We start from the raw sequence: 26312 nt of genomic DNA on the forward strand, positions 1-26312 counted from the left end.
ATGAGCCTGAAGATTTCAAATTCTATTTTTGCTGCACATTTCTAAAGTTTCAAACGAGGGCTGTCTTACATTTTGTGATCTGATTCCTGATTCATGACTCTCGACTGCGTGGCCATATTCCACGCCATCTCCATTTACATGTTTGCTGACAAAACCACAGTTGTAGGTCAGATCTCAAACAATGATGAGGCAAAGTGCAGGAAAGAGGGTGAGTGCTTAGCAGCATGGTGTAAAGACAACCGTCTCTCCGTCAATGTCAGCAAAGCGAAGCAGCTGGACATTGACCTCAGGAAGCAAAGTGGAGGGCACGTCTCTGTCTGTATTAATGGTACTGAGCTGGATAAAAACCAAAAGAACTGCGGATGCTAGAAATCAGAAACAAAAACAGAAATTGTTCCAAAGCTCAGTGCGTCTGGTAGCATTTCTGGAGAGAAACCAGAATTAATGTTTCAGATCCAGTGGCCTCTTTTAATACTGAGTTGCAGATGACCAAGATCATCAATTTCCTGGGTGTGTTGATCATCAACCATCTGTCCTGGACCACCCACATTAACACAATGGTCAAGGAAACAGAAAAATGCCTCTACTTCTTCAGGAGGCTGAGGATATTCAGCATGTCCACAAAGACTCTGACCAATTTTTACAAATACACCATGGAAATCATCCAATCTGGATGCATCACAACGTGAAATGGCAACTGCTTTTCCCAAGACTGAAAGAAACTACAGCGAGTCATAAACACAGCCCAGTTCATCACACAAACCAGCCTTCCATCCCTTGACTCCATTTGTACTTCCCATTACCTTGGGAAAGCAACCAACATAATTAAAGACTCCTTGCACTCTGATTATACTCTCTTCCACCTTATTCCATCAGGCAGAAGATATAAAAGTTTGAGCACACATACAATTAGATTCAAGCACTGCTTCTTCCCTGCTGTTATCAAACTTTTGAATGGGCTCTCAAATGTTAATGTTTCTCTGCACCTTCCAAGTGGCTACAACACTGCATTCTGAACTCTGCTCTATTACACCAATGCACTTTGCATGGTACGATCTACCTGTATAGCACACAATCCCACTTTTCATTGTATCTTGGTACATGTGATAACAATCAATCAATCATCACTGTTTCTGAATATTAGAGAAATAGAACTGTTTGTTTATTTTTCCAATAGTATTTTCACACTGGAATGTGCCACACCTAGTCATCCTAATATTACATGATTGGCTCCAAATTGGATTTGAGTTAGGTAGACAAACTAACATCCATAAAAAAATTCTTAGACCCATCGCTATTGCAATGGAATGATCATGATACAATCTGTTCATTGCCTTAGGCACTGGAAAGATGAGGAAGATGGAGACTTGTGCTCTGCTGATTGAGTAAGGAAACCAGAGTATGTCTCCTAAAAAAATTGTACTTCTTTTATTGGGGATCCAGCCATGACAGGAGTTACCTGAAACAAGATCATAAGATATGAGAGCAGAAGTAGTCTATTCGACCTCTCAGCTCTGGTCCACCAGTAAATGAAAGCATGACTTGTGCAATAACCCTCAACTCCACTTTCCTGCCTTTTCCCCATAACCCTTGATTCCCTAACTGATTAAAAATCTGTCTATCTCAGCCTTGAATATATGGAATGAGGCAGCCTTAACAGCCCTCTGTGGTCTGGTATTCCAAATCTACGACCCTCTGTTACTTCAAGGAAACATAATAACTCGTACATGAATAACAAAGTCCCACAAACAGTGATTAGATAATGACCAGAACACTGAATTATAGATGTGTGTTGAGTAATAATATTTAATGACTACAATCCCTTATTCTTTGTTCAAAATAGTGTTATTGATTCTTTTGCATCCACTTAAATTCGGCTGGGGACATGGTCTAATGACTTTTCTCAAGTTTAGCATCTCTAATAGGGTAGCACTCCTCATGTGTTATTAAGCAGATGTTGACCCCCGCTATGATAACTAAAATCGAAACACCCAAAGAGGCATGCCTTGCCTATAATCTGTTAAAAGAGCTCCCAATCTTATATAAAGGAGAGTTTAAATAAAAATAAACCCCTAAGTCTAACAGTGAACAAAGTAACTAAACTATTAAGAAAGCAAATAAATCCCTTCTAGCCACTAACTACTCCTGATAAAAAAGCAAGATTCTAATGGCAAGCTGTTCCAAGAAATACATATCCCATTTATATAAAATAAAATAAAACAAGTTTAGTTCCTCAAAATTACAGCTAGGTTACATCTCCTGGAGTGCTCTTACTTCTCCATTGACCTTCAGTCAGGAACACTTTCGTCATCAAATTCCTTTTTCAGGAATATTAACTGAGAGGGCCACATTACCTTTATTTAGATAATGCTTTTTCCATGACCTGAGGGAGATAATCACTTAGCAGATGGCAGTTTGCTCTCTACCAATTTTGCCACCGTCCTTATTTCTTAAACCTTTTAATGACATTTCAATTTCTTACAATAGGATTAGTCCTACCCCATCAAAACCATCAGATTTAAATTTAATTGTTTTTTAGTATCTAAGTGACTGATTTAAAGCCATTGACTGAATTCAAAATTGTTGTCTTGTTAATAAAACAAAACTGTGGCTTGCACTGCAAACTATACAACCTTTGAGATAAACTTATAATTCAGACACTCTGTGTACCTGCAAACCCACAAGTAGCCCACAGACACTTTCTTTTCTCCCTGCGCCTAGAAAAAGCACATCATCTTTTTAAGGGGACCACACACTGCTTTCTCCTTATCATTTTGTAAACATCAATATTTTACGAATACCAAATTCAGATGTCCAGCCTTCCAATCCACAAATGCTCTACCCAACTTTGCAACAACTGGGAATGCTGGCCATGTGAGGGGTCTACAAATGTCATCAATCAGTCCCAGAGAAGCTGTGGGCTGGCAATGGAAGATGGGTGGCTGTGCTGAGTGCCAAAGGAACATGCTGATTTATGGACGTGCAACTTTTGGACATTAATACTTTTTAGATTGTGTACTTCTCATGGAGCATTTTCTTATCTCTACCTTCGCTCAAAGTATTTATGGGCCCATATTTATAAGGAGAAAATTCCACATTTGTTATGAGATTCTGATGCCAGATGAATGAAGAACATTCATTGTATTCAATGTATAAATGATTTTACTTCTCTTAATGTTGTTACAATAGTGGTAACACAGACTATTAAATTGCAGCATTCACATTTGATTATTTTACTTGAGGCCTTTTAGAAACTGTAACCATTTTCAAAAAATGCAAATGATGATCCAAAATGACTGTCCTGACCACTTGAATACAGATTGAAGCAAGCCTTCAAAACTGATGTGGGAAATAAAAACAAAACCATCAGCACTGAAAGCACCCTTTGTCTAATGTCATAGAAACCAGAAAAGTGAGTTAATGCCAATAAATTTGCACCTCCAAGTTTAACTCACATGTAAATTATAATTTCATGTGTTGGGAAATGAAAGCCCTGCCTGCCATTCAGAAACACAATGAAGCCAGAATTGAAAAATAATCAAAATAAAAACCAAAAGAACTGCGGATACTGTAAATTAGGAACAAATCCAAAGTTGCTGGAATAGCTCAGCAGGACTGGCAGCATCTGTGAAGGAGAAAACAGAGTTAATGTTCTGGGTTCAGTGACCCTTGCTCAGAACAGTTCTGAGGGTCACTGGACGCAAAATGTTAACTCTGTTTGTCCCATCAGAGATGTTGCCAGACCTGCTGAGCTTTTCCGGCAACTTTGGTCGATAAATAATCAAACAGTTCTTTGGCAGTGCAACAGAATGATGGAAAAACTATTTTGTAACAAGAGTTGAAAGTCTTTCTCTCTCTTTCTCTCTCTCTGCCTCTCTCTTTCTCTCTCTCTCTGTCTCTCTCTCTCACTGTCTCTCTCTATCTCTCTCAGCCTCTGTTTCTCTCTCCCTTCCTGCTTCCTCAATCATCATCTTGAAGACAATGCCTGGTGAAATAGCAAATTGTGGAACAACCATTTACTGAGAACATGAAGATAACTACAAACTTCACCACCACTGGGAATAGAAATCAGCAATGAAACAATTATAGTGCCAGGTTCACCAGGGAAAACAAACATTGACATAGAGGGAAAGAACCGGAAAGCAGTTCAGTCATCTTTATTATGGAGGGTCTAGGCCCCGAAATTTCAGCTTTTCTGCTCCTCTGATCCTGCTTGGCCTGCTGTACTCATCCAGCTCTACACTTTGTTATCTCAGTCATCTTTATTCATAGATCTGTTCAGTTGGTTTTGCTGATCAGAAAACTTTCCTTGCCTGAATATTTCCACTGGTTTATGAGTGATACAGGGTCACTGGTTCACTGAGAAAAAATGCTGGTGTATCAATTTAAAGTCACAGTTGACAGCAACTGCTGAAGGAAAAACAAACTGATATTCTTCAGGAATAAAATGGGCTATGACAGCAGAGAGCAGATACAGCTCTGATGCCAGTGGAGATCTGACCACTTCCCTCTGATTTGTGTTTGTAGTCCTGGGCTGTTCAGTTACCTGAGAACTAATCTCATGGTTTTTTGACACAAAAAGGTTTTTTAAGGTTTTAGCTTCATCGGAGACCTCACCGATGATGTTACCTTGCATGGTAGCGAAACGTCTGAACGAAAACAAGCAAGCTCTACGAACAAGTCAATAACCTCAGGAAAAAAGTCTTTGTCATCAATAAATGATCATTTCTCTATTGACCAATCAACTTTGTGTTGCCAGACAACGTCTATCTGAATACGGAACTCTCAACGCTTGTTCGAATGATGCTGACCAGGGATATTTGCATATCAAAACATGCAGCAATCGCTGTAAAACATTCATTTTAACATACATTTTCTCATCTCACTCCACAATTTAAAAAAGGCACAAAGAAACAAAAAGACATTACCCCATAAGAAATAAAATATCATTTCAAAAATATATTTTATTATAAAACTTATGACACAGTAACAACACCCCGGGCTTCCATTCATTTACTCTTTCTTTCTTCTTATGCAATCTTAATAGTTCATGAACTTATTTGAACTTTTTACAACTGGGAAAATGTGTATACAATTACATTATCTTTATCAGTAATATGAATTTTTTTACATTAAATGTAAAGCAATAGACAATCTGAATAGTCTGCATTCTGGATTTTAAACTTTTCAATGAAGGCTAATGGATTATGATCTTATTTTCATGTTAGACACAGATTTTAATGCATTAAACAGCCAACAATAATCACAAAATCTCTTTGTACCAAGTTAGAGTGCTTCCTCTGATATGGGGATAGTAGCAACTGCCGATGCTGGAGAATCTGAGATAACAAGATGTGCAACTGGATGAACACAGCAGACCAAGCATCACAGAGGAGCAGGAAGGCTGATACTTCAGATCTGGACCCTTCTTCAGAAAGGCTTCTGAAGAAGGGTCCAGACCTGAAACGTCAGCTTTCCTGCTCCTCTGATCCTGCTTGGCCTACTGTGTTCATCCAGTTCTACACCTTGTTATCTCTCTTCTTCTGATATAGTGGTTTGTTTTCCGAAAGAAGTACCCCACTGGCTTTTCCATTCCTGACTCAGGACCCTAAAATAAGACAGCGGGACCCCCAGGGCGCTGGCAACAAACACCATTTTGAAATGTTGGGCTTGTTCGTGCATTGACTTACCATTGTGTCTCTGCCTCACCTAAAGTGTGTTTGTGTGTGTGTGTGTTTGGAGAAATTGAGAGGGATAAGCATTTACATTTCCATATGATCGAATGTGTATGTGAACCAATTATTACAGTTCGAATGAATACATTTTATTTTGATAATACACCCATCAATGCGGGTTTGTTATGAAACCGTGATAGAATTAAAATTAGAATTAAGTTTTATTGTCACATGTATGCAAAAGCAGGAGTACAGTTAGAAGTGTACAATGTCACAGTTCTCTGATGCCAGCTTAGGTACAAAAAAACAAAATTAACAGAAGCAACTATCTTAGATACAAGACCAAGGCAACAGGAAGGTTAGTTTTCAGACGTTTCGTCACCATTCTAGATAACATCATCAGTGAGCCTCCGACGAAGCGCTGGTGTTATGTCCCGCTTTCTATTTATCTGGTTAGGTTTCCTTGGGTTGGTGATGTCATTTCCTGTTCTTTTTCTCAGGGGATGGGAGATTGGCTCCAAATCAATGTGTTTGTTGATGGAATTGTGGTTGGAATGCCATGCTTCTAGGAATTCTCGTGCATGTCTCTGTTTGGCTTGTCCTAGGATGGAGGTGTTGTCCCAATCAAAGTGGTGTCTTTCCTCATCTGTATGTAAGGATACGAGTGATAGTGGGTCATGTCGTTTTGTGGCTAAGTTGATGTTCATGTATCCTGGTGGCTAGCTTTCTGCCAGTTTGTCCAATGTAGTGTTTGTCACAGTTCTTGCAAGGTATTTTGTAGATGACGTTCGATTTATTTGTTGTCTGTATAGGGTCTTTTAAGTTCATTAGCTGCTGTTTTAGTGTGTTGGTGGGTTTGTGGGCTACCCTGATGCCAAGGGGTCCGAGTTGTCTGGCAGTCATTTTGGAAATGTCTTTGATGTAGGGGAGCGTGGTTATGGTTTCTGAGCCCATTTTGTCTGTTTGTTTGGGTTTGTTGCTGAGAAATCGGCAGACTCTGTTCATAGGGTTCCCATTCTTTTTGAAAACGCTGTATAGGTGATTTTCCTCTGCTCTGCATAGTTCCTTTGTGCTGCCTACATCAAAGACATTTCCAAAATGACTGCCAGACTACTCGGACCCCTTGGCATCAGGGTAGCCCACAAACCCACCAACACACTAAAACAGCAGCTAATGAACTTAAAAGACCCTATACAGACAACAAATAAATCGAACGTCATCTACAAAATACCTTGCAAGAACTGTGACAAACACTACATTGGACAAACTGGCAGAAAGCTAGCCACCAGGATACATGAACATCAACTAGCCACAAAACGACATGACCTACTATCACTCGTATCCTTACATACAGATAAGGAAGGACACCACTTTGATTGGGACAACGCATCCATCCTAGGACAAGCCAAACAGAGACATGCACGAGAGTTCCTAGAAGCATGGCATTCCAACTGGAACTCCATCAACAAACACATTGATTTGGAGCCAATCTACCATCCCCTGAGAAAAAGAACAGGAAATGACATCACCAACCCAAGGAAACCTAACCAGATAAATAGAAAGCGGGACAAAACACCAGCGCTTTGTCGGAGGCTCACTGATGATGCTACCTAGAATGGTGACGAAACGTCTGAAAACTAACCTTCCAGCTCAGCGAGCAAACTCACATCCAGAACCTCAACCTGAGCTGCAAATCTTCTCAAAACTCGCTTGCACCAAGGCAACAATTTTACATACAAACTGCAGAGTCAAAAAACAAGCAGAAATACAAGAAACAGAGCCAAGGAGAAAGGGAAATGACTATCTTAAAGTGTTATCTCCATAAGGGAAGTGGGCCTCCATCCCCAAAGCCACCAGTCATTTCTAACTCACTGCTGCCATTCCCTAGAATTTGCTCCAGAGGCCGTTGCCTCTGACTCATGAGCTCGCTCCTCGATCACAGGAGCTTCATCCAACACTGTCACTGCCAACTCCCAGAGCTTGGTTTTGTTGGTTACAATCTAAATGGTCATCTTGGTCACAGGAAGAAGTATTCTTACCTATTTTTCTATTGAACCTGTTATTTGATGCTGTGCCCACTGGAGTAGTGGGAGTGGTGTGATCATGTCTCAGTCATCACAACTCATGAAAGCCTTGTATTGCACTCTTTCACTTCAGTCTCATTCACCACTTCTTCGACTGACGTGCGACATAGTTGCTTTCTAAGAAGTAGCTGGTGCAAACAACTGACAAGGCCTTACAAAGTGAAAGGCTGAACTACTCTTCTTACCGGTTGTAACAATAAACACCTTAAGATAAATTTGGCCAAAGTTAACTGAGAGTGTTTGGAGGAACGGAATTGAGACACGACTCAGTTAAGATCAAACGATACAGTGGAAGAGCCTCGAGAGGCTAAATAGGCTGCTCCTGTGTCTGTGTTCCACTCAGAACAATTTGAAAAGTGCCCATTCACTCAGCGGCTACCAGATCTGCCCCAGAATCAAATACTCAATTTTCAGTCCTACCTCACATCTGCAGACGCTTGTCATGACTAATCTTCAGGAATAGCCTTCAATTTAAATTGTCCTAATCCTAAACCTTCGGTTGTGTCCGCAAAGCCATTTAAAAGCAGGATTAATCCTCACCATCTATAAATATCACATACCGTTGTTGCACCAACTCCTACTCATGCTTGTTTAGTGTTAACATCCCTGAGAAATACATGGCAGCAAGTCACCAATGCCTAAAACTGTGCTTGAAGATGATGTTTCCATTTCCTTCAGCTTCACTGCTTTGGCCTCTGATACCATACTAATGTGATGTGACACAAAATGTCTTCAAGCAATGCAGTTTGTGCAGGAGCCTAAGATGAAAGCTGCTGAATTTTGTTTTTGGAGCTGCAAATTTTGTAAGTTATTACAGGAAGTAAGTTAACTCTAAAGTGCTCAAAGCAGGAGCATGCAGTGGATTATCACACAGTTTTACATGAAGGAATGTGCAGCATTGGTTTTGGGATATTGCATAAATGTCACTCATTCGGAATTGCAAGCTCATAACAGGAAAGGGATAACTGTGCTAAAGTAAATAAACGCTTGTAATTTTTCAACAGATGCTCCGCAAATGCGGCTAAACCTGCTGTGTTTCTGCAGCAGCCGCTGTTCTATGTTTTTTTATATAACCAATGCCGCTGTATCTGTTCGCATTAGCACCGTCCATTCTCTCATGTGGACCCATGTAATTATTCCGAAAGACAGCAAAATCCTGCCCAAAATTGGCTCCTTGATTAACATCCAAAAATCCTATAAAAACATAAAAATTAGGAGCAAGAGCTGGTAATGCAGCCGCTCAAGCCTCTTCTGCCATCATGGCTGATCTCATTTCGGTTTCCTCTTCACTTTCCTGCCTACTCCCCATAACCCTTCAACCCATTACTGATTTAAAGTCTTGTCTGTCTCCTCCTCAAATTTATTCAGTTTTCTGCATCCAACCACCTTCTGGGATAATAAATTACACAGATTCATTATTGTTTGAGAGAAATAATTTCTCCTCATCTCTGTTTTAAATTCACCACCCCTCATCCTAAAGTCGCGACCTCTTGTTCTAGATCGCCATGAAAGGGGAAGCATCCCCTCTACTTCTATGCTGTCAACCTCCTTTAGCATTTTACATGCCCTCAATTAGATCTCGCTCATCATTCAGAATTCTTATAAGTAAAAGCCTAAAATTGCTCAATTTCTTCTGGTAAATCAAGCTTTTCATCTCTGGAACTAATCTGGTGAACCTTCTCTCATCTGCCTCCACTGCAATTACATCCTGCCTCAAGTAAGAGGACCAAAACTGTTTGCAGTACTCCACGTGTAGTCTCACCAATGCCTTGTACAATTGCAAAAATGTCTCCCTACTTTTATACGCTATTCCGTTCACAATAGATGCCAAAATTCCACTTGCTACTTTTCCAAATAATCCGGTGGGATCATGCTGTGCTTGCTGGCTGCTGCTTTTCTTACGTTACAATAGGGACGGCCATTTGAAAGTACTTTATTGGCTACTAGATGTTTTGGGAAGACCAGTGGTTATAGAGGATGCTATATAAATGCAAGTTTTTTTTGTTTAAGTGTGGGTTTCTGCTCAATGACTCTGTTACTTTTTTTAAATTTGTTTATTGCTTCATGGGAAATAAGTGGATGTCACACTTCCTCCCCCTCAGTTCACCACTGAACTGGGTTGGTTTTTACAACAATTGAGGATATTTCTCATAACACCAACATGTGAATAACTTTCTGTTCAGATTCTAATCACTGTGTTTGGGAAAGTGATGCTTCAGTGATATTGCCACTAAACTATTAATCCAAAGGTTATGGGCAGCATGGTGGCTGAGTGTGTCACAGCACCAGGGACCTAGGTTTGAATCCACCCTTGGGCGAATCTCTGTGTGGAGTTTGCATGTTCTTCCTGTGGCTGCTTGAGTTTCTTCCAGGTGCTCTGATTTCATCCCACAGCCCAAAGATGTGCATGTTAGTTGGATTGGCCATGTTAAATTACCCAAAGTGTGCAGGCTAAGTGGATTAGACATGGAAAATGCAGGGTTACGGGGATAGGGTGGGTCTGGGTGGGATGCTCTTTGGAGGGTCGGTGCAGCCTCAATGGGCTGAATGACTTGCTTCCACACTGTAGGAATTCTGTCATTTGATGCAGGTAATATTCCGGCAGACTTGTACTCAATTCCTGCCAGGGCATACGATGGAATTTAAAATCAATTAAAAAAAGTTAGAATTAAAAGTTGAGAGATGATCATGAAATCACAATTGATGTTTGGGGAAAATGCATCTGGTTCTCTAATGCAATTTCGGGAATAAAAATACAGTCCCTATTTAGCCCGGTCTACATGTGACTCCAGGCAACAGTGTGGTTGACTTCTCAATTGCCTTCTGGGCCAGTTGGGGAAAGACAATAAATGCTGGTCCCGTCAGCGACACACGCCCTGTGAACAAATGAAGCAAAACGTTCAGCAGTTGCCTTGGTGGGATTTAAATCCAGCATTCGTGTGGATTGCTGGATAACCAGTCCACGGTGATACTACTACATCACTACCTCATCAAGAAGAGTTCATTTCCCATCAGGTAGGCAAATACCATGCTGATGTCTTTCAGCATATAGATGGAAAGATTTGGGTTGTTTGCAAACTGAAAAGTGAATTGGATTTTTATCATTGTTGGGCCATTTCAATTGGCCTTTGAGTCGGACCTTTATGGGTTCATAAGTTGAGTCAATTTTTTACTTATTGTTTGGCAAATATAAAACACTGGAGCCAAGTAGCAGCCTCCTTATTTGCTGAATTGAAGATGAAGTTTGCTTGTGGAAGTAATTCTGAGTGTTTGTGTTTCACTGCGAGTGCTAAAGGCTTTGCTGTACCTCGAGTACAAATGCAGGCTGACATACCAGTGCTGTAAGCAAAGAGTGTCACACTGCTGGAGGTACTATAGAGCTGAGTCAGAATGGGGTCTAGGCCCGAAACGTCAGCCTTCCTGCTCCTCTGAGGCTGCATGGCCTGTTGTGTTCATCCAGCTCCACACCGTGTTGTCTCAGGAGTCACACAGCACCAGGTTATACTCCAACAGGTTTATTTGACATCACAAACTCTTACAGTGCTGTTCCTTCATCAGTTGAAGTGGAACTGTAGAACTGAAGCATTTTTACCTGCACTTTCAAACGTTCCACTGCACCACGCGAAGAATTGCATGAATTTGTATCAGTCTGGCAGCACTGAACCAAGCCCTTTGGCCCCTGCCCATTCTTCAGCTACACACATCATTTTCCTCTTACCCCAAAAGTAAAAACCCAAAAATAATTGATAAAAACTCAACAGGACAGGCAAGAACTCAAGAGTAAGAGAAAAAGTTAGCATTTCATCATGATTGTCGGCCATCAGAAACTCGTATTTTACTTTAGCTAATACTAAAGACATTCAGCGAGGCCTTATAATTTCTAGCTCATGTTTCTTCCTGAAGCCAGCATGTTCTGAAAGACAGGTTTGATGCATTTTCACTTCACTATCACAAGAGGGTTCACACTGTGAAGAAAACAGATTGCCACAGTCATAACAATAGTAGTTACACTGCACAGTAATTCACTGTCGGCGATTCTGCCCAGAAAGCATTGGAGAAATATGACCACGCACATCGAACTGCAGATCTTGCCATATATGCTTTGACGCTGCCCTTGCAAAATTTTCAGAAAGCAGCCAGGATTCAAATCCCCTCCTTGTCGTTTCATTATGTCTTATAAGCGTCACGTTTCACGCATGAATTCCACGCTGCAGGAATTTCTGAAACTCCACAAGTTCCCACCGACAGCACTTCTCCAGCACGCACCCTCCACCACCAAGAAGGACAAGAGCCGAAGGTGCAAGAGAATGCAGCAGATTGCAAGGTCCTCTCCAAGTCATATGCTATCCCAATTCGCCCACTGTGTCTAAATTCAGAGGCCCCTTCCCCACAACCTGCAACTGAAGGAATACTTTCATTAGATAGACTCCAGCAACTCAGGAAGAAAATTAAAGGGCCATAGAGATCTACAGCACAGAAAAAGGCCCTTTGGCCACTGTGTCTGCACTGGTCAAAAACATTCACCGACCTATTCTAGCCCCATTTTCTAGCTCTAGGCCTTGGCAATTGTACATCAAAATATTTCTTCAAAGTGATTGAGGGTTTCTGCCTGTACCACCCTTTCAGGCAGTGAGTATCAACTCCCACCACCTTCTGGGTGAAAAAGCTTTCCCTCACATCCATCTAAATCTTCTGGCCCTTACCTTAATTCTGTGTCCGCTGGTCATTGATCCCTCTATCTAGGGGAAACATTTACCCTACACATGCCACTAATAATTTTATACATCTCAATCACATCACCTCTCAGCCTCCTCTGCTCTTAGGATAAATCCCCTGTGCGTCCAATGTCTCTTCTTCACTGAAACTTTCTAATCAAGTAACACCCTGGTAAAGGTCACTCTGCACTCAAACACTTCTATCACGTCCCTCCTCCAATGTGGATACAAAAACTGCATACAATACTCCCACAGTTAATTCTGAGTGATTTTTCATAAGATGTGCAAAAATGCTAGCCTTACCAACAACATTCACATCTTCAAAATGAATATAACAAATCATTTCTGATAGAATAAAATTCTCTGGTTGGAGCAATGAGAACAGAAATGTTGCCTCAGATCTATCAAACTGTTAAATCCTGAAGGGTATGAATACTTGTGACATTTTGTTCATTGTAGTTAGAGGGGAGGGCAGATTTAAGCCTTGAAATTACAGTCCTTTTGTTGATCATAATATCACATAACAGACGTGTTGAAAAACATTTAAATCTTCAAGTGTGTCATGGCCCATTTTAATCAGGGACTGCATGTGATTTCATGGTGGGGCATAATCCGTACTGGTATTTGATACTATTCTTGCCAAATGATTTCACAGATCTTCCAAATATCATAATACTTTCTCATAATATATATATGACAGCTACTCTAATTACCTGAACAGGTAATTTATGAGGTTAATCACTTAAAAGTCAGTTGACATATTTCAGAGATTCACTGCAGCTTATCCATTACACAGAGAGAATAATAGATCTGTTAAGTCAATGGCCCAGCCTCTCCCTTGTCACAAGCCATTAACATGGGAAGCTGGGTACAAAAGTAACCATTTTAACCCCTTGCACCAGCTCCACTTTATTCAATGAGATCATGTCTGATCTACAACCTAACTCTGTATGCCTGCCTTTGGTCCATATCCCTTCCTAACTTTGTTGAACAAAGAATTTATCCCTTTCAGATAGAAGACTAACTTACTTATCCAGCATCAACTAACTTTGCGGAGAAGAGTTCCAGGTATTTCCCACCCTTTATGTGTAGAAGTGTTTCTCAACATCTTTACTGAATGGTCTGGCCGTCATTCTCTGGCTATGACCCCTAGCACTAGAATCTCTAGCCAATGAAAACTGTTTATCTTTATCTAATCTGACCTTTACCGTTTTTCACTTATCCGTGGGACGTGTCCGGCCAGTGTCTACTGATGGTGTCTGCTGCTCTTATCCTTTTTAGATGAAAGTAGTCATGGGTTCGTAAGATAACACGGTGTGAAGCTGGATGAACACAGCAGGCCAAGCAGCATCAGAGGATCAGTAAAGCTGACTTTTCAGGTTGAGACCCTTCTTCAGGAATGGTGGAGGGGAAGGGAATTCTAAAATAAATAGGAAGAGAGGGGGAGGCGGATAGCACATGGATAAAGGAGAAGATAGGTGGAGAGGAGACAGACAGGTCAAAGAGGTGGGGTTAGAGCCAGTGAAGGTGAATGTCGGTGGGGAGTTAGGGAGGGGATAGACTGGTCAATGGAGGATGGACAGATCAAGGAGATGGGATTAAGCTAGTGGGTAGGAGATGGGGGTAGGGCTTGAGGTGGGAGGAAGGACAGGTTAGGGAGATGGGGACGAGCTGGGCTGGTTTTGTGATGTGGCTGGTGGAGGGGAGAGATTGAAGCTTGTGAAGTCCACTTTGATATCCTTGGGCTGCAGGGCTCCCAAGTGAAATATGAAATATTGTTCTTGCAGCTTTCCGGTGGCACCACTGTGGAAATGTAGGAGGCCCGGGATGGCCATGTGGTCCGAGGAGCCCCAAGTTCAGTGGTTAAGACTGATGCCTCACACTGCTAAGGACCCAGGTTTAAATCCAGGCAAGGTTGATTCTCTCTGTGGGGTTTGTACGTTCTTCCTATGTCAGCATAGATTTCCACTGGGTGTTCCGGCTTCCTCCCACAGTCCGAGTACAGGTTAGGCAGATTGCCCCTTGTCTCCTGGATTGTGCAGACTAGTTGGAATAGCCATGGGAAATGGAGGGTTACAGGGATATGGTAAAGGAGTGGGTCTTGTTGGGATGCTTTTCAGAGGGTCTTAACAGAATTGATGGGCTAAATAATCTCTTCCTTCACTGTTGGGATTCTCTGAATGTTGTTGAATATTGTGTAAACATCTGTTAATATCTTGAAGACTTCAATTAGATCGCCTCTTTATCTTTTAAATTTAGAGAAAACAGGTTGAATATGTACAATCTCTCCTCATAACAACTCCTGAAGTCCAGTTATCATTCTTGTAAATCTACATTGTATTTCCTCCCAGGCCAGTATTTCCCTCCAAGGTTTTGGTGCCCAGATTTAGAGCAACATTGTCTACTGTGAATGTGCGATCCAACCTTTAGCCTTGGAAAAATATAAGCATATGAGGGGTAGTGTATGGTGTGGTATGCATGCAGTACCCAGATCTGCTGGCAGCATTCCAAGTGGGATCTGACTAAGGTTTTGTGTAACTGCAGCATAGCTTTTGCATCCTCATACTCCGGTCCTCTTGATATAAAGGCCAGAATTCCATTAGCCTTTTAGATTTTTTTAACCTGTTTGTGATATTTTAAAGGTTTATGCACCTGAATCCCCGAGTCTCTTTGGATATCCACTATATTTAATTTTGTAACATGTGGAAAGTACACTGGTCTAGCCTTTCTCAGACCAAAATGGATAACCTCACACTTGCTCAAGTTGGACTCTCTCTGCCATCGTTTTAACCATTCACTTATTCTATCAACATCCCTTTGTAATTCTGTGCTGCCAGCTAACTGTCTACAGTGCCATCCTACTTTGTCATCAACAAATTTGGATATACTACGCTCTGTGCCATTATCCAAGCCATGAAAAAAATAACGTGAATAATTGAGACCCTAACACAGATCCTTGTGGGACACCACTGGAAACAAAATGTCAGTCTGATCACCTACCCATTACCCCTGCTTCCTGTGACCAACCATTCAACCATTTTTCCAGCTATGCCAGTAATTTTCCCTCAGTTCCCTGGGCTTTGCCTTAGTTAATTCTCTGATGCAAGACTTTATCAAATACTTTCGGGACATCCATATAAATGACGCACATAGACATTGCCCTGCCCACTACCTTTGTCACCAGTTCAGGAAATTCCATGAGATTTGTCACGTATGACCTACCTGTCATGATTCCATGCTGGTTCTCCCTGATTAACTGAAAGGTTTTGAGGTGTTCAATTATTCCATCTTTGATAATGGATGCTACCACATTCTCCACTCCAGGCTAATTGGCCTGTATTTCTCTGTTTTTCTTCTTTCACTCTTCTCCGATAGATGTACAAAGTAAATGCAAATTATTGTTGCTGTACAGGAGGAATATATTTGTCCCTGGCAGTAAGCTGTATGGGCAATACCTATGCTGTTGGCACACATACTCCAAATGTCAGCTCAAAAGCTTGGCGCCCCCTTTCGAAATGCAAAAACTTACATTTCATGATTTTTCAGAATTATATAGCGCAGAAGGAGGCTATTCGGTCTGTTGTGACCTTGATGTTCCATGAATAAACTATCTGGGTAGTCCACCTCCCTCCTAACTTTTTCTACACAATCCTACTAATCTTTCCCGCCAAATATTTAAACCATTGCCTTTTGAGATTATGTTGGAATCTGCCTCTTCAAATCAAGTTCCTGTCAGTGTGGACAAAACTCTCTCAACTACAGATTCTAGAACATGAGACGATAAGAAATAGGAGCAGGAGTAGGCCATCTGGCCCCTCCAACCTGTCCAGCCATTCAATAAGATCATGGTTCATCTTTTCGTGGACTCAGCTCCACTTAACCCATTCATTCATTATAACCCTTAATTCCTTCATTGTTCAAAAACATATCCATCTTTGCCTTAAAAACATTCAATGAGATAGCCTCAGCTGCTTCACTGGGCAGGGAATTCCACAGATTCACAACCCTTTGGGTGAAAAAGTTCCTCCTCACCTCTGTCCGAAATCTGCTCCCCCCTTATTTAGAGGATATGCCCCCTAGCTCAATCTCTGGCTTATGGGTTTATTGTCTCATCCGGATGGGATCATCTGTAAAATAGGGCCTAATTCAGGAACTGCATTATCAAACTTTACACAATTGTGTAGGGTTCCAGTTTGCAATAGATTTTTTTTTTGATTTTTAAGTGGTTTGAATCACCCCTAGATTACTGGTTCTTAACACTGGACTTATTTAGAGAATGTGAAATGAAGAAGGTAGTAGACAGGCGTTTCAGGGGAAAAGAATCTCTGCACTTATTTACAATGTGCAGACGTTTGTTGTAAACTGAGCATAGGTGTTGCACAAAGCATCTGCACCTCCCAGTCGCGAGCCATTTCCACTCCCCCTCCCACTTCTTGGATGGCATGTCCGTCCTGGGCCTCCTGCAGTGCCACAATGATGCCACCCAAAGATTGCAGGAACAGCAACTGATATTCTGCTTGGGAACCCTGCAGCCCAATGTTATCAATGTGGACTTCACCAGCTTCAAAATCTCCCCTTCCCCCACTGCGTCCCGAAGCCAGCCCATCTCACTCCCACCTCCCTAACCTGTCCTCGGTCCCACCTATCCCTTCCTCCCACCTCAAGCCCCACCCCCATCTCCTATCTACCAATCTCATCACGCCTCCTTGACCTGTCCATCCTCCCTGGACTGAACTATCCCCTCCCTAACGCCCCACCTACACTCACCTTTACTGGCTCCAACCCCACATCTTGGACCTGTCTGTCTCCTCTCCACCTATCTTCTCCTTTGCCCATCTTCTATCCACCTCCCCCCTCTCCCTATTTATTTCAGAATCCCCTTCCCCTCCCCCATTTCTGAAGAAGGTTGTAGGCCCGAAACTTTCCTGCTCCTCTGCAGCTGCCTCGCCTGCTGTGTTCACCCAGTACCATACCTTGTTACCTCAGATTCTCCAGCATTGGCAGTTCCCACGATTTCAGTATGATGCAATACTCCCCACTTACCTGGATGAGCGCAGCTCCGAAACCACTCAAAAAGCTGGCACTGTTCAGGACAAAACAGCCTATTTGATTGGTACCTCATTCATCACCCTCAATATTCACTTTGCCCATCCTGGTGCGCAGTGGCGGTAGCATAAACACTATACAAGATAGACAGCACCAACTCAACAAACCTTCTTTGACTGTATCCTCCGAGCCAAGTGCCAGAGTGGCTTGGAAATATATTTCTGTCTGTTCTGTCACTGACAGTGGGTTAAAATCCTGGAATTTCCACCCTAAGGTCACTGTGGGCTTACCTGCAGCACATTAGAATTAGAACCAGCTTCATAGTCACAGTCCCAATTGACATGAGTCAATTGAGAAGTTTATGTGTTGTTCCTCACAAAGCTACCTAGGTGCAGAATCTGAAGTATAAGCCCTTAAGAAAAGAATTAGAAAAGTAAAGAAATAAAACTGTAGCAGTTCGAGGGCAGTTTTCAAGGGCGATGTTGTGCAATATGTGCTGGCCCAGCCAACAATTTCTATATCCAATGAAAGAGTAAATAAAATGTCATTCCCATTTGGATAACAAAGTGTGAAGCTGGATGAACACAGCAGGCCAAGCAGCATTTCAGGAGCACAAAAGCTAATGTTTCGGGCCTAGACCCTTCATCAGATGTGTTCATCCAGCTTTCCTGAGATGCTGCTTGGCCTGCTGTGTTCATCCAGTTTCACACTTTGTTATCTTGGATTCTCCAGCATCTGCAGTTCCCATTATGACTCATTCCCATTAGGATTCCTGGTCTCAGTGCAGTTAACTTAAGCATAGCTTCTCGAATAAAGGCCAGAACTTCAAAGTAAATGGGTGAGAAAAGACTAATTAGATTTAATTATAACATTCTCTCAACACTGCCACCAGCTAAATGGATGTGAGTGGCCTTTTCCAGTTCTTTGAGTCTCTCTGCTCCATTTAGAAAAACAACCATGATTTTTAAAGTTGTGAACTTCACTATTGAACAAAATAATGAAGCCCATCGTTGCTTTGTTTATGATTTAAAGTTACTGGAAGTGACTGCTGCTGTCTGATTTTCTACATCATTTGTTCGGCCCTCGGGATCACTGTCAGAAACATCTTCAGCATTTGTCCTTAAATCCAATGGTCTGACAGGCACTGAACAGTCAAGCACGCACTGCTGGTCTCCGCAAACTGGCTGCTTCATGCTTACTTGACCAGAGGCATGACCCAGTCTGTCAACGGCTTTAATGATGTGTACGTTGGTCACAGTGGTAAACAGCTGAGTGGTGTGAGCCTGAATTTCTATCTGAATACATTCTTTGTCACCTTCAGACTCAGGTCATTGAAGGCATCTATCACCCAGCAGCTCTGGCTGGTTGACTGCTCAATTCTCTTCACTTCTCTTCATTCACGTTGCTACTCTCTCTGCTTGAGAAAGCCCCATCTTTACTCCATCAAGCCAAATGTCAACCAATTTGTACATAGATAATAAAATGTGAGGCTGGATGAACACAGCAGGCCAAGCAGCATCTCAGGAGCACAAAAGCTGACGTTTCGGGCCTAGACCCTTCTCTGATGAAGGGTCTAGGCCCGAAACATCAGCTTTTGTGCTCCTGAGATGCTGCTGGGCCAGCTGTGTCCATCCAGCCTCACATTTTATTATCTTGGAATTCTCCAGCATCTGCAGTTCCCATTATCTCCAATTTGTACATAACTGGTTTAGCCATTAGTCAGTGATCGGGCAAGAGCTACAAAGATCTACTTTTCCCTGCTCAGACCAGTTATTAACCCAGGATAACACTGAAGAGTTAAGATGAACCTGAATGTATCTCCTTTACCACCACATTAAAGCCCTCTCCTCAGCTTCATCCATTATCACCCTCAGCCACAAAGGTGAAGAGCTTGTAAATATCCTTACCACTCGATTGAGACCATCCATTCTGGTTTCTGCTAGCTTCATTTCCTCCTGGACACTGGGTCACTTCTGCCCCAAATCCCATCTTCCCTGACCCACGAGCCTGTGTCGGCCTCTTTGTTTTTTCTCCATGACCCCATCTGGGGGGTGACCATCATTGTCTTCCTTTGCCCACATTCACATCAACCTGACTCTCCTTTCTGGCCTTCAGTGCTGGTGAAGGCTTCCTCTTCGGGGGATCAAATGTAAGGAAAGTAGGTCTCTCTCTTTTGCTTCTCCGTGTGTGTGAGGAGGGAGGTGGCGGGAATGGAAGCTGGAGAGAGTGAGGGGGCAGGACATTCAGGGTGTCATTGGTAAAGGTGAAGGGTAACTTTTAGAGGCTGTTACCTCAGCACCTATCTAGGCCTTCGTCGGCTCCAAATTAATCGCCACCCCCATCCCATCAATTTGGCAGTTTCAAGGTCCCCTGGATCCCTAGTTAAGTAACCAACCCCTTTTCTGGGTTCCGAGGAAGGGCCACCAGGCTCAAAACGGTAACGCTGATTTTTTTCTTCACAGATGCTGCCAGACCCTCTGAGCTTTTCCAGCAACTTTTGTTTTTGTTCCTGATTTACAGCATCTGCAGTTCTTTTGTTTTTTAACCACTTTTCTCACCCATTGAGAAGGCAGTTAATCTGAGAGATGGGGAGATCAGGCCCTTATGTGGCAATTGATTGGCCGCTTAAGGCCCAACATGCTGAGGAGTTGTGAAACTCTGAGCTGGGCCTTCTTGTCTCATACTTAATCATTGGGGAGACTAGAAATATCACTTTGTGGCCAAGTGGCTGAATTGTCTGCCCTTTTCACCAGAAGCAATGCAGAGGAATTTAAATGGTCACTACTTGCTGATTTCTGAATGGAGAAAGTTTTCAAAAGTCCACCCCCAACCCTGTGCCTCACGCACACCCCCCCCCCACCCAAATATCCCCATTTTCATAAGTGGTTGCTATTCCCCCATTCACATTTAGTTGGCCTGCAGGAATAATTGGGAAGGAGTTCGGATAAAGAGGCACTCACTACAAGGAACAACTCTGCAGGTTCAAGGCCGAACTTCGGAAAGGAATAGCAAGACGAGACATTCCAGGGAAGGACGTAAGTGATTGACTGGTAAGTATTTCCTAGTTAGCTTTATCCAAAATGCAGAATACGCTGGTGTATTTTTGAAGAATGGTTATTTATTGTACAAGTATGATGGGGGTTTATCGGCATTAACAAGATTTATGAGTGTTGGTAGTTTAAAAATAGTGTTAAGGTTGGTTTATTGGTAAGAATACAATTAGTCAAGAACAGATGGAAAAGAATGGCAGGACTGCACAACATGGACCACGTAGGAGCTCCAGGACACTCATTGTGTCCTGGAAACTATTTGTCTGGAGATGTCTTCGGTTTGAGCAGCTCCAACTCTTGAGTTTTGGAATTTGGACAGCAGGTAGTGAGCCCATGAGCTTGAGGGCAATGTGACAGATATGGTCATCCTGTAGCTTAAAGGTATGCAGGCTGACCACCAGACCAAGGGGATTTGGAAGGAATTAAATCACCCCCTGAATGCATTCCAGTGAGAGTATTGGCTCTTCTGGGGAGGGCAGTGAGTACCAGGGACATTGCACATTGGATGGCTGCTATAAAGGTGGGGGAGGGAGGAAACAAGGAGAAATGGCAAACCACCAGTTAACAGTGCCTCAGTAGGGGAATAGAAAAGCATTCCCACAGCCACGGGCATGAATTCAGGACAGTGAGTTGTCTCCCTGGTGCTGCATTCAATGTTTATGCGCTTGAAAGAGAAAGGTAGGACAAACTAATCCAGAGCTCCCTTATGAGGAGGCGGAGAAATTAAGCCTTTTTTTCTTGAAAGTGTTCTTATGACAGATTGGAAGTAGAAATATTTTGGAGGACCACAGAAAGTTCAGAGAGACAAGTTGCAAAAGCAAATCAGAGATCAAAATAGGATGTTCACCAACATTTTCAACCTCTGTCTCCGACAAGCCGAAGTCCCGGGATAAGGTGTTATAGTCCAAGACATCCCAGATGTCCTCCTACGTTATGGACCAGAATTTCCCTCCTCTGTTATTAAGGATGCCATACCTTCATTCTCCTCCATTTCCCGTGCTTCTGACCTCAAACACCCCCGCAACAACAATAAGAACAGAGTGCCCTTAGTCCTCACATACCACCTCACCAACCTTCCAATACAACACACCACCCTCTGACACTTCCGCAGCTACAATCAGACTGCACCACCAAAAAGATATTTCCCTTCCACAGGAACTGTTCATTCCGTGACTCCCTCATCAGCTCCATACTTCCCACCAACCCCTCCACCACTCCCGGTACCTTTCTCTGTAACCTCAAGAGGTGCTACACCTGCCCCTACACTTGCCCCCTCATCTCTGTCTAAGGCCCCAAACAATCCTTCCATACCAAAAGAGGGTCACCTGCACTTCATCCAACCTGATCTATTATATCTGTTGCTCCCAATGTGGTCTCCTCTGTATTGGGGAGACAATACATAGACTTGGGGTCCGGATCTGTACTCTGCACGCATCAGCCAACTCAACCTTCTGGTTGCCATCTATATTAATTTCCCCCTCCCACTCACCCGACAACACGTCCATCCTTGACCTCCGACGCTGTCAGGCTAAGGCCAAATGTAAACTGGAGGAACAGCACCTGGTATTTTACCCTGGGAGCTTACAGTCCAATGGCCTCAACATTGACTTCACCAGCTTCAAAATCCCTCCACCCCTAACCTTATCCCATGTCCAGCTCTCCTCCACCTCCTCACCTCCCTGAGCTGGCCCATCCTGTCCATCTTCCTACTCACCTATCTGCTCCATCCTTCTCGTGGACCAAACACAATGAACACCCATCTGCATCCACCAATCACCATCTCTCCTACTCTTCCCCCAGGCCTAGCCCCCCTATTTATTTTTGTTCTGATGAAGGGTTTTGAACTGAAACATTGGCGTTCTTACTCCATGGATGCTGTCTGACCTGCTGTGCTTTTCCAGCCTCACACCTATAAACTCTGGCTTCCATCATTTGCAGCCCTTATTGTCTCCACCTTCCAGAGGTTTACCGCTCTCTGTAACATGATAACATGCCTGACTCACAGGTTATTCCTATTCCAATTGCATAAATGGAAGACAAACTAGAATAGTCTATCAATATGCAGACAATCCAACTTTTCCCATTATTTTGTAGAACTGATCTAATTCGCCCCATTGTTTGCACATAAAGATCCAAAAATAGAGATTCCCTATTTCTAAACCTTCAGTGAACTGCATCTAATTAAAACCCTTCACTTTTATTACGACACTGAAATCCCTAGTTTAATGGCTGTACATTGGTTGCGCACAAAACATACTTATCATTTCCATGCTCGTGCTCTCATCAAAATGATTGATGAGAATATTGAGTCAGGGACATACTCCTACGCTGAATTCAATGTTATGGTCAATGGTTCCGACACCAAACTTTCTGTCATTCAGCTGAAGTAATTTGCTTAAACCTCCAGCTCATTTAAGAATTCAAAGAAGAGCTTGAATTAATGCAATGTCTTTTGCAAGCTCAGCACCTTACAGCGAACAGAAGATTCTTTTCAAAGTGCAGCTTCAGGTACATAACAAAATAATGAAGGGAGACTTCAGTGGGAAATGCACTCAGCGCTGAATCAAAAATTGTTGAGCTTCTGAGATTTGAACACTGGCATCTTGCTTGACACCAACAGCAGTGCTGAAGGAGTGCTGCACTGTCAATTGAGTTGTCTTTCAGATGCGATGTGGTATCGAGACCCTGTCTGACGTCTCGAGCAAATGCAAAAGATCCCGTGGCACAATTCTAAAGTAGAGCAGGAGTGTTCCCCTCAGTGACCTCCTGGATATTATTCTTCAAATCAATATCACTGGAGTTTAGGAGGTTGAGAGGTAGCCTAATAAAAGTTTATAAAATTACGATGAGTATAGATAGAGTCAATGGTAGTCATCTTTTCCCTAAGATCAAGTGTTTCAAGACTCGGGGCACATTTTTAAGATAAGAGAAATTTACAAAAGACATGAGTGAAATTTTTACACAGAGAGCGGTTCGTGTGTGGAATGAACTTCCTGAGGAAGTCATGGATGTGGGTACAATTACAACATTTAAAAGACATGAGCTCATGCACAAATTGGCTGGAAATTTCCTGTTACAATGACTACTCTGCTTCAACTCGGCCAATGTTTTCTATCTCATACACTGCAGGCAAGGCATGGTATATTGGTGAATTCGTGTAGACGCTTCGATAACAGATGAATGGACACCAAGCAACACTTGCCAAACAAGGTAGTCCCTCCCAGTCAGGGAACACTTCGGTGCTCAAGGACATTGGGCCTCTGATCTTCGGGTAAACATTGCTGAGAAGAGGCTGATAGCCAATTTTGGTACCCGTGAGGATGGCCTCAGTGAGAACCTTGTGTTCATGCTGCACTACGTGTGACCACACACACACTCACTCACACAAACACACTCATACACCTACACACACCCACACACACAGTTTCTCTTTCTGTCTCTCTCTCACACACATACACCCACACACACTGTCTCTCACTGTCTCTCACACCCACCCACCCACACCCACACACACACAAACACACTTGTACACCTACACACACCCACACACACAGCCTCTCTTTCTGTCTCTCTCACACACATCCACACACCCACACACACTGTCTCTCTCTCACACACACACCCACACACTCTCTCTCTCACACACACATACACACACACACACACACACACACACTCACACACACTCACACACACACACAGTCTCTCTCTCTCACATACACACACACAGTCTCTCTCTCTCTCTTGCTCTCTCTCTCACATACACACACACAGTCTCTCTCTCTCTCACACACACACTCACGCACCCACAGTCCCTCTCTCGCACTCTCTCTCTCTCTCTCTCTCTCACACACACACACACACACACACACACACACACACACACACACACACAGTTCCTCTCTCTCTCTCATACACACGCATACCAATCTAAGGGGTAAATTTATATTTGCAGGTACATTCTATTTTCTTCAAAAAGCACACAGTTTATAGACAATAAAGTGTGAAGCTGGATGAACACAGCAGGCCAAGCAGCATGTGAGGAGTGCAAAAGCTGACGTTTTCGGCCTAGACCCTTCATCACAGACCCTTCTCTAATGAAGGGTCTAGGCCCGAAACGTCAGCTTTTGTGCTCCTGAGATGTTGCTTGGCCTGCTGTGTTCATCCAGCCTCACATTTTATTATCTTGGATTCTCCAGCATCTGCAGTTCCGATTATCTCAGTTTATAGACAGACAGTCAATGTGGCATTTTACAAATTCCTTCTTAAGAAATAAAACTAGTCTAAGTCTAAACCAAGACACAAACAGATTCTAAACAAAACCTCACCCCTAATGTGCATTGTGTGACCTAAAATGTCACCTCCTCATTACACTGATAAAACCTTTAGTTCTGAAAGGACAGTGACTTGAAAGGAATTTAGGGATTTACATATTCACTTACTCAAATAAAACCTTCTGATTAAAGATTTAACAGTATCTTAGGTTTGTTTAGTACATCCTCATCAATAGCGTGACCCTTTGATCTTTTACTTATAAATTCTGCCACCTCTCTCACCAACACCTGAAGAAGGATTGAGACTCTGAAAGCCTGTGTTTTCAAATAAACCCTGTTGGACTATGACCTGGTGTTGTGTGATTTCTTACCTGCCTCAAAAGGTTTTCATAACACGGTGTGGAGCTGGAGGAACGCAGCGGGCAAAGCAGCATCAGGGGAGCAGGAAAACTGACATTTTGGGTCGGGACCTTCTTCAGAAATTTCTGCCTGGCCTGCTGTGTTATCTCTGACTCCAGCATCTGCAGTTCTTGCTTTCTTCTGAAAGGCCTTCATTGTGTGAAAATGTTTTACCGACAGTCTGATGTTGGGAAATGTTTTGTAGAAATGCAGTTGTTCTTACTTTTTGTCACAGTTGCAAGACAGGGAAGTACAGCGGCCAAATTACATATGGCAAATATTTCGCATCAAGCTGAGGAGACATTTTCCAACTGCCGGAAGGCAGTGGTGCAGATGCTCTCTGAATGTTGTATTGCTATATCAGCTGAAATCATCCATTTAATTTTACGAAGTTGGGCGTGAATTTTATGTTGACTAACACTAGAGCATACCATTGTTAATTCCTTCACAGGCAGAACCAGCAAGAGTTTCCAAAACAATACCTAACGCAAAATTAGAAATGACTGAGAATTGGGCAGTGACAGTTAAACACTATTTTTTATTCATTCACAGGATGAGAACATTACTGGCTAGGCCAACATTCACTGCCCATCCCAGAGGGCAGTTAAGTATCATACACATTGCTGTGGGTCTGGAGTCACATGTAGGCCAGACCAGGTAAGGATGGCAGGTTCCTTCCCCAAGGAATGTGAGTGAACCAAATGGGATTTATTTCCCCTGAATAATTCACAATGGATTTGTGGTCATCATTGGACCCTTAATTTCAGATTTTTGTTTAATTCAAATTCCACCACCTGCAGTGGCAGGATTTGAACCCAGGTTCCTGGGGCAATACCTGGGGCTTTAGATTAGCAGTAATCATGATAAGACCACTTGGCCATCACCTCCCCTACCATAAACGCTTGGAGAAGGGAATGATTTTAAATGCTGGTATAGATTTTTCTTGAGTGAGGTACACAGTAGTTTGCCCAGTTCATTAGGCGTTAAGTTGCATATGTAGGACTTAGAATTCTGGCGATTAGGAAAATGAGAAAGACATCTAATTGAGGTATATAAGATGCTAAAGCAA

Source organism: Stegostoma tigrinum, chromosome 15, assembly GCF_030684315.1.
Source record: "Stegostoma tigrinum isolate sSteTig4 chromosome 15, sSteTig4.hap1, whole genome shotgun sequence".
NCBI classification, from domain to species: domain Eukaryota; kingdom Metazoa; phylum Chordata; class Chondrichthyes; order Orectolobiformes; family Stegostomatidae; genus Stegostoma; species Stegostoma tigrinum.